General features: G+C 36.0%; 1 long non-coding RNA gene across 2 annotated transcripts in view; it reads right to left on the minus strand.

The window, feature by feature from the left end:
* Window positions 1–1,661: 1,661 nt before the first annotated feature.
* The window catches only part of LOC143862099 (uncharacterized), a 42,386-nt gene continuing 30,658 nt past the window's right edge, over window positions 1,662–13,389 (minus strand). For both annotated transcript variants that reach the window (XR_013240158.1, XR_013240157.1), the window contains 3 exons: window positions 13,153–13,253; window positions 13,012–13,058; window positions 1,662–2,640 (listed from right to left, as the gene is read on the minus strand). This is a non-coding gene — a long non-coding RNA (uncharacterized LOC143862099). The remainder of the gene's footprint in view (window positions 2,641–13,011; window positions 13,059–13,152; window positions 13,254–13,389) is intronic.

Consider the following 13,389-nt stretch of genomic DNA (forward strand, 5'->3'; position numbering starts at 1 on the left):
CTAGAGAAGCCATTAGCTAACCACCATCAATTTGGGTTTGTTGATCATCAAAACATGTGTGGGATGTACCCTTGGGCTTACATCCTTTCACCTTCTTCACCTTCTTCATGAAAATTTTCTAAAGGATTCATTAGCCGACCCCAACTAGTTTGGGACAAGACTTAGTTGAGTTGAATTGAATTGTTTGTATAAGCCTTAAAGTAAAGACCTTTTCTTTAAATTCGATTCTTTACCCTAAGTAATCAATTAGATTAAGGATAACCATGAAGGCTAGGAGTCTGGATGTAGGCGCAAGCCATTTGGTAAACCCCTCAACGTTTGGTTATTGCTGTAGCTAAAAGCCCAAATTAGAGAATTGTCTTTACTTTATACCATTTATATTCAATAAATAAAATAAAAGAAAGATAGCTATAGGATTTGGGTATCTTCTGGCCGCAAACCTATAGCACAAATTTTGTTCCTCTCTCAATCAAAACATTCTGTGTTAGACAAACAGAGGAAACTGACCTCTTTTTCATTTACCTTTAGTCATTTACTTCCTTTCATTTAATTGCTGTCATTTAAATTATGTCATTTACATTCACATTTTTTGGACGATAGCTATAAGATTTGGGGATCCATTTGCCACAGGTCATATAAATCAAATCCTATTTCTCTTACAATTAAGAAAAGAAAACCACTTTCCTTACAATTATTTTCTTTCTTTCTGTTCAAAACCCAACTCAGGAATAAGAGACTGAGTTTTCCCACATCCACCAATTCCAATCAAGAGACTGAGTTTTCCCAAACATGAGGGGTGCGTAAAACCGTCCCCTCATGTAACCATATCTCTTACTTAGATTTCCGACAATGAAATCCCAGTTGGGCAACCAAGAGGGAGGTGAATTGGTTGTCTTACAAAATTTTACTTTTTAAAAACTTATCCAAGTTCACCCTAATTTTATCTTTCTCTTAATCAAGTTAGTTTGAATAGATAGGATAGAAAGAAATGATGAACACTTAATGACCTAGTTAAATAACAAACTTGATTAAGTTGTAGTTAGCCTAAAAAGCAAAACAGCTATGGATTACCCAGTATTATTCTATTTCCCTTTTTGTAATATGGTTAGTGAACTAGAGCAAAGTAAATGCAAACCATAAGAAAGCACAAATAAAAGAGTAGGAATAGAGAGAGTGTACCAAGAAGGAGAAGAGATTGCATGCAAGATTTAAAGTGGTTCGGCCTTCAAACCCAAGGCCTATGTCCACTCTTCTTGAGGTCATACTCAAGGGTATCCACTATTTGAAGACCACACAACGCCCGACTTCAAGGCTCCTTACAAGTCAACTTTGATACAAGAGGATGGCTCCGCGTCCTCCACACTCGCCAACAATCTCTCCTTAACTAACAAGATTAAAGCCTTTCTCGTTGAGTCTTTAAACTCCAAGGGTTTTACGAACCTTGCCCTTCCACCAATTTTAATGTTGTATCTCAAGAAGAAGAAGAAGAAGAAGATATAGCCTCTATGTAGGTTTGATTACAAGTTGTAGCTCATACAAAGATTCTCTCAAAGAAGATTACAAGTAAAGCTTAATCCACTCTCAAAGGGTTTAATCAAGATCAAGGCACAAATGAGGTGGAGAGAGATATTCAAGGCAAAGATGGTTTACAAGTCTTTGTATAGGCCTTAGAAGTATTGGAAAATATTTTTCTTAAGTTAAAATACAAGTTTAAAACCATATATATATATATATATATATATATATATATATATATATAGCCAAAAATTAAAACTAACCGTTACAAGTTGGAGTTCTGTGCAAATTTTAGAACTCCAATGGCTATATTTTTATGGACCAGCGCGCTTCATGGAAATCCGTGGGGTTCCATGGATTTCCATGCACAGAACTCCGAGGGATCCCATGGAATTCCGTACATGGATTCTAGATTTCAACTTCTAACTTTTAAAATTCATATATCATTCGTTTCTTATGGGATTTCAATGTTTTTGTACTCAATTTGAATGGAAACGATGAGATCTTTCTGTTAAAAATATTTTTAAAAATATATAAAAAAATTTTGGACCAGTTATGATAGGATTTATGTGCTAGATCCATTTTTCAAGTGCTAATTTCTGTCTTGTCATTTTAAAAGTTAACTTAGCACTTGGACTTTGGGGCCACTTAGTTTTGGGTCACTTTTGAAAATATTTTTGGGTATTTTTTAGTGTGCCTTGATCAAGAATAAATCCTAAGAGAGTGGGATATACATTCTACCATTCTATGCACTCTCTTAAATGATTCTTGAACTAGCCGTCATTTGATCTTCCTTTGAGTGCAATGCTTGGTTGTGGGATTTTCAATTCGAGCTCTTTGCTTGACATCTTTCATTCTTTGAGGTTTTCAATTGTGGGATGATGTCACCCATGTATTAAAGCTCTTTGACCTTTTTGCTTGTTGATCCTCAACCTTTAGCCTTCAATGATCTTCTCTTGGTGGTTCAAATTCTTGAGATGCTTGAGATTGAGCTTTTCCTTAGTTGAACCTCCAAGGCATGATGATTCATGTTTGATCCATCTCCTTTGACTTGTGTTTGGTTCATTCTCAACCATATGCCAAGTGTTGTGATGTACTAGCATGAATCAACATGTGAATACCTGTCTGTAGCACAACAATCAAGGCAACACACATTAGTCCATAAAGGAACTAATCAATTTGTATCTGTTGATCATCAAAACATGGTGATTGGATGAACCCATGAGAACCCTTGGGCTAACAATCTCCCCCTTTTTATGATGACAAACCAAATTGATTAGCATGTGGGAGGAACATATATAGAGGCATACATACTCAAGATACAGTTTTACCACTCCCCCTCAACATATGCATAGATCTAAATTAGCAATATATAACATAAAATGCATATGCAACATGGACACCTAATCAATTTCACAAATTCTCCTCCTTTTGGCATTAGCAAAAAGGTGGATTATGCAAGTTATGGTAGAAAATTTAAAATGATATTCAATAATTACTATATGACCCATTGGACATAAAATATATAGTAACTTAAAGTTCATTTTATACGTCTCATCATGGAAATAATAACAAGTCAGAGTGTAGCATGATGAACCCCCATTTTTTTTGAATTCCTTAAAGAATCTTATCATGGAGAAATAAGTGAATACCATTTCAAACATTTCATGATAATCAAGAATAGATGATTTTCAAGTCAAATTCTTCCCCCTGAGTTTGTCATGCATAAGTATAAACTTGAGTATTTTCATGGGTTAAGTAAAAGACTTATCATGAACATACAGATTGACAAGTGAAGATACATATGATAAGCAATCAAATCCATAGGAACCAAGATGAACAAGATTGATTCACTCCTATGAATATGGATCTAGAATGATAAGCTAGTTTTTGCTCTAATTAGGAAACTTATCACGTTTTTTTTTTGTGATAGCTCCTTGAATACACATGATAAGCATATAATCATAGGATACTAGATATTCAAGTTCAAGTCATTCCTATGAGTGTAATTCTAGAAAGATACTCAGGTTAAGTTCATATTATTAGTACTTATCATGAATAAAATATAAACATATTATAACTCCATATGATAAGACCTAATGTAGAAAATAATTTAACTTTTAAGCTCCCCCTTTGTTAATGAAATTTACAACTTTGTGAATCAAAGGGTTTTCTAAAGTCATTATCCCAAAAAGTTATGAGATACCATGTTGGTTTCAACCTTTGGGCTACAATGACACTTATCTATTAAGTGTCGGTTTATCACGGTGAAGATGATAACAAAAGTGTAGCTCTTTGTGATAAACAACTTTACCACAAATAATTTGCATCCTATCCCGTGCTTCCCTTGAATGTGATATTATTCCTTAAAATTTCAAATTTTACTCCCCTAAGAATTTACCATACATAAATAACTAGGGAGATCACATATACCTGTTCATGTTTGAGATGATGGAACAATGCCAAATAGTTAAGTGTGTTTATTTGGATGAAGGTACCATATCTCTCTTAGGAACTAGGAAGGCTAATGGTACCAATTGAGTGGCTTTTAAGGTTAAGGTTTGACATCTCAATCTTGCAGATATTACCAAATAGAGGTGATATTATATAATAATAGATATATCAGTTAAGCTCGATTTTATAGGGTTCAGACATGATAATGATGACTTTATGAAACAACATGTCTGAGAGACGTCAATGGCTCATGTATGAGCAAGATATATTTCATATAGAAATATCTATGGATAGTCAACGATGTTGGACACACAACATATGACAGATGAAATTCATTATCCAAACATTTATATCCACATCTACAATTATAAAATTATACCTATGAAGCACATATTTGATATGACATAGAAAACCAAAATGTGTAAGAACTAAGAGCTCTTATGACCATGTAGTACATAACAACCACCTAAACAAACACATTCCCAAATATAAGATTTCATTTCAATAATGATATTCAGGTATATGCATAGAATTAAAGCCTCCAGATTTTGTTTCAACATATTTCAAATTAATATATTTCATTTTAGTTCAAGTGTCATTTATAGGGTTTAGTGATTTTCAACATTTAGTATTTTCCTTTCACGATATGATTAAGATATTCACATTTGAAAATCAATCTTTATAATGTCATCTAGATGAACACATTTTAAAACCAATCAATTTGAGTATTTGACATAGAGCATATGCACATTATGAATAATCACATAAGGTTTGCACATCATAACTCTATGCATCAATGCAAATTCTCATTAAGAAATTAGGTCATTAAAAAATTTAATACTTCCATTACTTTAATGATTTATGACATTGAGAATTAGAATTTTATCTTTTGAGGTCATTAAGAATCTACACACTTACATGTTTTATATGAGTGATCCATTAGACTTAGAGACATGAATTATATAACTCGTCCAATGAATGATTAAAATAATTCACATGGATTTTGCACATTGAACCTAGATTTAACACTAACTTCTCTTTACTAATTTAAGATTTTAAGTTTAGATGAAATTTATAATAAGCCAAGGATTTTATAGAATGTCTATTAGAAGATGAAGCCTTGGACAATATACCTTACGACTTGGTTAATGTGTTGATCATATAGTATAGTCAAGTTAAAACTTTTGAATCAAAGTCTCTTTTATATTATTTCATTTTAACCTATTCATTTGGAGTTCATATTGCATTGATTTGCCTAGACATATAAGTTTTAGCAAGTTTCAATATATTTACCAATTTGCTCATTATGCTTCTAATCTCCATCTTTTGAGCAAAATTTTTTGATCTTTTGTTTCTTTTCATTGCCAATCATCAATATTGACATGTTAGACAAGTTAAATATATAAGACTTATCCAAAGCTAGACTTATCTAATTTTAAGTTCAATTTCAAGGATTTTCACTGAGTTTGCATTTAAGAGTTGAACCCATGGGCTAATAGTGTGGTTGTTTGGCATATTGACTCAATAATGGTTTTCTTATTTTTTTTCTTACATTAAATTCTTATTTGTGGATGAATTATCATTATTACTAAGTGCATAGAGACTTTATCAATTATATGTGCACTTAATGTAGTGTTTCTAATAATGATATTCAACTAAGCACGTGTTTCATATAAATCTTAAAAAGATAGACAAGTTCAATCATATAGAAGATGTATCTTAGAAGGATATTCATTTAAGCTTAATCATGAAGTATGGTAGTTCAATAAGCACATTACATATTCAAATGATTTTCAAGTTGAGGCACATAGACTTTGTGTTTGAAAATGATAATCATTTAAAAACAATCATAGAGATATTTGAAGATGAATCATGGATAAGCACATAGTATCTATTCTAACATGATTTCAAATGATATGCACATTAAAGCTCATCCCCTAGATCTAAGATATTCAAGTTATAGATCAAGTTTGGGGTTTAAGAACCCAAACCATCTTTGCTTCTACCAAGTTTGTTCTATGTAATGGCAAACTTATTTAACACTTTCTTGTAGATTGTAATTTTCCAACTCAAGATTTTTATTTTTAACTTTTATCTCTTCAATATAATTTTTCAAATTTTCAATCTTATGAGATTAGCTCATTTTAAACTTTTCTTCTTCCTATTTTAAGAATTTGAATTTTTCAATCAAAATCAAGTCATCATTTTTCAATTTTTTATTTTCTTCAATTAAATTTTTTTCTTTAATTAATAAATCATTAAAGTCCTTTTGAATATTTTCAAACGCTTTAGAAATAGAATCAAGCAACTTGTTAAGATTTTTATTTCTCAAAACTTGTTTTTGTAACTTATGATAAACCTTTTCATATTCTTCTTGAAGTTCATCAAATGAAACTTCACTATCTTTATTTGAAGATTCGTTATCTTTTTCTTGTAATGCCATTAAACAAATTTCTTTTTTGTATGAGTTTTCAACTGACTTCCAAATTTGTTTGGCATTTTTATATGATATTTTATCATAAATATAAGGTGGTAAAGAACAACACAAGATAATCATGGCTTTAGAATTTAAGTAAAGTAGTTTCTTATCATGCTCATTCCATCTTTTGATTTTAGTGGGTAAAGAAAATTCAGTTTCAATTATTTTCCAAAGTTCAAAATCTAGAGCCTTAAGATAGATTTTCATACGGGTCACCCAAGACCTATAATTGGATTCATCAAAAGGTGGAAGACAAGAAATTGAGTAACTTTCCTCAAATCCCATTTTTCTTAGGCTGCCTAAAGATGCGATCTTTTAACTCTAAACCGGTTAGGGTTGCAAATCTAAAGCCCAAACTCTGATACCAAGTGAAATCCTAGTTGGGCAACCAAGAAGAGGGAGAATTGGTTATCTTACAAAATTTTACTTTTTAAAAACTTATCCAAGTTCACCCCAGTTTTATCTTTTTCTTAATCAAATTAGTTTGAATACATAAGATAAATAGAAATGATTAACACTTAATGTCCTAGTTAAAATCACAGACTTGATTAAGTTGTAATTAGCCTAAAAAGCGAAACAGCTATGGATTACCCAATATTAATCTATTTCCCTTTTTGTAAGATGGTTAGTGAACTATAGCAAAGTAAATGCAAACTATAAGAAAGCATAAATAAAAGAGTAGGCATAGAGAGAGTGCACAGAAAAGGAGAAGAGATTGCACGCAAGATTTAAAGTGGTTCGACCTACGTCCACTCTTCTTGAGGTCGTACTCAAGGGTATCTACTATTTGAAGACCACACAACGTCCAGCTTCAAAGCTCCTTACAAGTCAACTTTGATACAAGAGGATGGCTCCGCGTCCTCCACACTCGCCAACAATCACTCCTTAACGGCCAAGATTAAAGCTCTTCTCTTTGAGTCTTTAAACTCCAAGGGTTTTAAGAACCATGCCCTTCCACCAATTACAATGTTATATCTCAAGAAGAAGAAGAAGATATAGCCTCTACGCAAGCTTGATTATAAGATGTAGCTCATACAAAGATTCTCTCAAAGAAGATTACAAGTAAAGCTTAATCCACTCTCAAAAGGGTATAATCAAGATCAAGGCACAAATGTGGTGGAGAGAGATATTCAATGCAAAGAGGGTTTGCAAGTGTTTGTATAGGCCTTAGATGTATTGGAAAACCTTTTTCTCAAGTTAAAATGCAAGTTTAAACCCATATATATAGCCAAAAATCAAAACTAGCCGTTGCAGGGGCAAAACAGTAATTATGTGCAACTTTTCGAACTCCAACGACTATATTTTTATGGACCAGCTTGCTTCATGGAACTCCGTGGGGTTACACGGAATTCCGTGCATGGAACTCAGTGGGATCCACGAAATTTTGTACCTGGATCCAGATTTCAACTTCTAACTTCTAAAATCCCTCTCCTTCGTTTCTTATCGGATTTCGATGTTTTTGTACTCGATTTGAATGGAAATAATGAGATCTTTCTGTTAAAAATATTTTCAAAATATTTGAAATTTTTTTGGACTAGTTATGATAGGATTTATGTGCTGGATCCGTTTGTCAAGTGCTAATTTCATGTCTTTCCATTTTAAAACTTAACTTAGCACTTGGTCTCTCGAGCCACTTGATTTTGGGTCACTTTTGAAAATATTTGGGGTATTTTTTAGTGTGACTTGATCAAGAATAAATCCTAAAGGAGAGGGTTATATATTCTACCATTCTATGCACTCTCTTGAATGATTCTTGAACTAGCATTCATTTGATCTTCCTTTGAGTGCAAGGCTTGCTTGTGGGATCTTCAATTTGATCTTCCTTACACAACCTACAAGTCCTTTTGATATTGAAGACCGACGAAGTGGGATAAAAGAAAATGAAAAAAAATGTGGAAATTTGAAGATCTGCTAAGTCGAAAACCTCAAAGTGTGACTTAGGCAAAATTTAGGATCATTCGCCTGTAGGAACGAAAATTCGAAAGGGCTGTACTCACAAAAGTTAGGTAAAACTGGTCCGTCAAGTCAAAAACCTATGCAAGGTGACTTGGCCATTGGCGAGGCATTCCCTCGGAAGGTACCATTCGAGGCACACTTGGATTCAAACTAAAGTTGTCAAAACCAAACAGTCTAAAGGGTGCAAGGACCATGATTGAAACACTAGGGGCAGAGAACACCGCCCATGCCTAATCATTTTCATAACTCATCTAAAAAGAGGCCAAACTTATCTAAAATAAATCAAAAGCATTTCTTTCAGTAGAAGTCGGGATTCTCCCATCTCTTTCACTAACTCCCCACAGAGAACACCTATTACTGTCCAATACAAATAGCTTAAGTGATCATGTCCCGCAGGGAAGCAAGGCAAAGCTCCGCTCAAAGCGAAGAAAAGATCAAGTACATTGCAGCATTCGATGCTCAGAAGATTGTACCGATAGATTATAAATACCGATAAAAAGGCTCTCTGAATACGTACTCCTGTTCCATCAAATGAAATTAGTTTGCCTCCCATTTCTGTCAACTTTTCTCTTGTCTATGGGAAAAAATACACTAGGGGCATTTACATTTCTATCCACTAGAAACAGTGACTAGAAATGTAAATGCACAAAACAATAAAGATCAAAGCACCAATAAGAAAGAAAAAGAAAAGCAACTGTGAACCAAGATGAAACCATCATTTTTTCAAATCCCTTTTCTCAAGAGGATTTGATTCCTTCTCCGTGTTTGCATCCAGGGGAGAGAATTCCCTCTAATCCTTGCAGCATTTTGAAAACCTTGATAAATCCAAATCTTTCGGATCCCTCAATAAGTTTTCTATTTCTAACTACAGTATCCACCAAGGAACAACCTTTCATCATCGCTCTGCGGGATTTCATTCATCGCCCTCGAGGTACTCATGGTTTGCCTCCATGACACTTGTCATCGCCTATGAGACATCTATTCCTTCACCCATGCGGCATTCCATCATTCCACCCTTACTCAATTCAATCCTCCTACATGTCGACCAACCTCGGTTGAGCCACCTCAGTCAATTCACTGCATCATCCAGTCCAATCCCCTGGGTCCCCCGATTTTTTCCCGCTTTCGCCAATTTTGCCCCCGTGATTTATTTTATGCATTCCAGTCAAAATTTTCCTCTAGATTCTGTTCATTTTAGTCATATTCGGTTGAATTCCCCTCCCCCGAGTCTCGACCAAAGTCAGCTATCGTTTAGCTTCCAATACCTCATCAAAAGTCCCATCCAATCTGCAAATAATCAATCTAAGGCCTACCCAAAGGCATTTTCTTGGTAAAGTCATTCCCAATCCCAAAATAAGAACCAATTATTCTTAGGAATCTCCGCAATCAACCTGTGAAGCTCTTAAACTCTCCTGATTTCTCTCCCGCTTTCAAATCACTTCATCAGATACCTTCAAAAGCATTTTAATCCCCATCAAATCCAATAACATCTACTAGTTGTCAGCAGGCATTCTTATCATTGCCTTTGGGCATCTTTTTTCTAAAGCCCCAGTATTCCCAACAGACCTAAAGCATTTATCAATGCCCCAGAGGAACCTTCATCGCTAGCAAATCCTAAGCTTCTATCAAACGCCCCACGAGGCGTTCAACCAACCAAACCTCTGGAATCGGTAGTTCCCAGCCGAGCCACCTTGATCAGTTCAAACTTTTCAATACATCGGTCCCCCATGCCAAACCCTTAGTAAATCATTCAACTCAGTCTCAACTTAACCCTAAGTCCGTTTGTAACACGGCAAACCTTATAGCCCGTCTTTGCACGGCACCCGCCTTTCGACAAAGTCCTAATCTATGAGTCAAGAGCTTATGCTAGCGACACTATTATGACCCCAGATTATCCTCATGCAATAGCTTGACCCTTTCAAATCCTAATCTGTGAGTCAAGTGCTTATGCAAACGGCACTATTACAACCCCAGGTTATCCTCAGGCAACAGCCTCACCCTTTCAAATCCCAATATGTGAGTCAAGTATTACGACCCTAGCTTATCCTCAGGAAATAGCCTGACCTTTCAAATCCCAATCTGTGAGTCAGGTACTTATGCAAGCGACACTATTACGACCCAACGTTAGCGACACTATTACGACCCAACGTTATCCTCAAGCTACAGCTTGAACCCTTTCAAATCCTATTATGTGAGTCAAGTGCTTATGCAAGAGGGACTATTACGATCCTAGGTTATCCTCCAGCAACAGCCTGGTACTTTTAAATCCTAATCTGCAAGTCAAGTGCTTATGCAAGCGACAGTATTACATCCATAGGTTATCCTCAGGCTACAACCTAACCCTTTAAATCCTAATCTGTGGGTCAAGTACTTATGTAAGCGGCACTATTACGACCCCAGGTTATCCTCAGGCAATTGCCTGACACTTTTAAATCCCAATCTGTGAGTCAAGTGCTTATGCAAACTACACTATTACGACTCCATGTTATCCTCAGGCAACATCACGACCCTTTCAAATATTAATCTGTGAGTCAAGGGCTTATGCAAGCGGCACATTATGACACCAAGTTATCCTCAGGTAATTGCCTGACTCTTTCAAATCCTAATCTGTGAATCAAGTGCTTATGCAAGCAGCACTATTACGACCCCATATTATCTTCAGGCGATAGCTCGACCCTTCTAAATCCTAATCTATGACTCAAGTGCTTATGCAAGCAGCATTGTTACGACCCCAGATTATCTTCAGACCCTTCCAAATCCTAATCTGCGAATCAAGTGCTTATGCAAGCGGCACTATCACGACCCCAGATTGACTTCAAGCGATAGCCTGGCCCTCTAGTTGTCCCTCCCAATTTCAGATGACAGCCTGGCCGGCCAAATTGTCCCTCCCTACTGTTAACATGATGTCCGACCAAGAGCCGCTTAACAGTTGCATATTTTCAAAAATAAAAACCTCTCAGTGAGAGATTTCCACCCAAGGACCTGACAGCAAGACCTCTCAGTGAAGGTCGTTACACCTAAGGACCCGCTGAAGGCTTGTGCCCCTATCATTTGTCCTTATTGACAAAATGATGTTGTGTCTTTGGCTTTGGCATTCACTTGCTAAAGCACTCTCTCCAAAAGAGGGCATCTGTAGACACCCCATTTTGTCAAGACCGGACTAATGATAGGTTGGTACAATGATGGATACTATGATCAGTCCAGAAGCTTCTCTGGTCTTTCTCTCGATATCTCTTTCAGTATTTCCCTAGGTTTTCGATAACAAAAAGTTACCCAAACCACCCGAAAAAATCCAGACACCCAATAACTAAGACAACCAACTACCAAGCCTACATCCAGAACCATCTGAGTTCACAACAATCTTCTGAATAAGCTCTGAATCTGTTAAGCAAAGGTCCTAAGGATAAATCCCAATATCTTGGCACCCTCTTTTCACAGAAGACACAACATCCTGAAGATCCACTCACTGAAACTCAGCACAAGCTCTACCGGAAGCCATTTCAAGGAACTAGAACCATCTTTCAGAAACCACTCTTTGGGAACTGAAAACTACTTTGGATACCAAGAACAACCTTCCTAGAGCCAAAAACCACTTGTAAAGTAACCCACAAACAAGCACCAAAAACTGGGAACCCAAAACCCATTTTCGGTCACCATTAACCACTTTCTAGGAACCGAAAACAACCATTGGTTACCAAAAAATACTCCTTAGGAACCAAAGATCACATTTGGCTACCAAAGACATTTTTTTGGAATCCAGAAACCACTTACTAGCAACCCAGAGCAATTGATCGCGTTTCAGTCACCAAAAACCGTAAAGTAACTCCAAAAGTTACTTTTTCACTGCTCGGGACCATTTTTTGACAACTGAAGATTAGTTTGAGACACCGAAACAACTTTTTTTAGAGCTAACAAGCATTCCCACATCCATAATACCACTCTCAAAAACCCGAAACCCATTCCCGGTGCCTTAAAACCCAAACCAGAGCCTCGATACCACTTTCTGATGGTGGGACCCACCTCTCTTACGATTTTGAGGGAGGCTCCTGTGATTTTGGAGTCTTCCAAAATTGCAGGGGAAGATCCTCTGCGATTTACTTGGAAAATTTAAGGAAGGGGACCCCTTCTCCTCATTTATCATCCCTTTTCCATCCCATTTTAACCTCTCTCTCAATTTCGCTCTAGTTTTCACCCCCCTTATTTGATAATCACACCCCTTTAGTACCTTTACCTCTTTTGGTATTCACACCCCTTTCCCCTTTGGTTTTTGAAAACCCTAGAAAGAGAAAGAGAGAGAAAGTTAGAGAAGCTTTGGGTGATTTTCAGAAACTAATCCAAACCAGTTTCAACCAATATCTCTTCTAATATATCACTTAGCGTCGGAGTTCTGCCGAAATATCCTCTAATATACAACCGGACATTGGTAATTCTGTCCAAGTTCTGAGGATTTGGAGCAGCATGAACCTAGAAACTAGGGTGCGAATTATCCTACAGGGGTGCGAGTTTATCATCGCCCACTTATAATCCCAAAACTGAGGAATGCTATCCAAGAAAACCAATGCATTTGTGCAAATTAAAACTACAAATGGAAATATGAATCTGCTTACTAGTCGGTTCTTGGATGAAGCACCTGCAACATAAATTTCCAAAGCACCTGGAGCAAAATGATGTACTAAGCAGATAAGAAAAGTCTGCACACAAAAATTATCCAATCACAAGTGTAACATACGAAAGGATCAAAACATTACTAGAATTGTCCTTCACAATATCCAAAGAAAAGGAAGCAATCTTCTATACCCAAGGAATTTGGGGTCCGGAATAGCTTCAATCGCGAACATGGAACTAGCCCCTGCAAGATACGACTAACTGGCTATAACAGGCAGAGATGAAAGAAATATGCAAAATGGGAAGCATCCACCACAAGATAAGCATAAGTAAAGCATTTACCCCAAACAATTTAACTACTGACTGTAACAGGCATAGAT

The sequence above is a fragment of the Tasmannia lanceolata genome, unplaced genomic scaffold (genome assembly GCF_043159265.1).
Source record: "Tasmannia lanceolata isolate RefF3 unplaced genomic scaffold, GAP_Taslan_0.1 ptg000037l, whole genome shotgun sequence".
Lineage (NCBI taxonomy): Eukaryota > Viridiplantae > Streptophyta > Magnoliopsida > Canellales > Winteraceae > Tasmannia > Tasmannia lanceolata.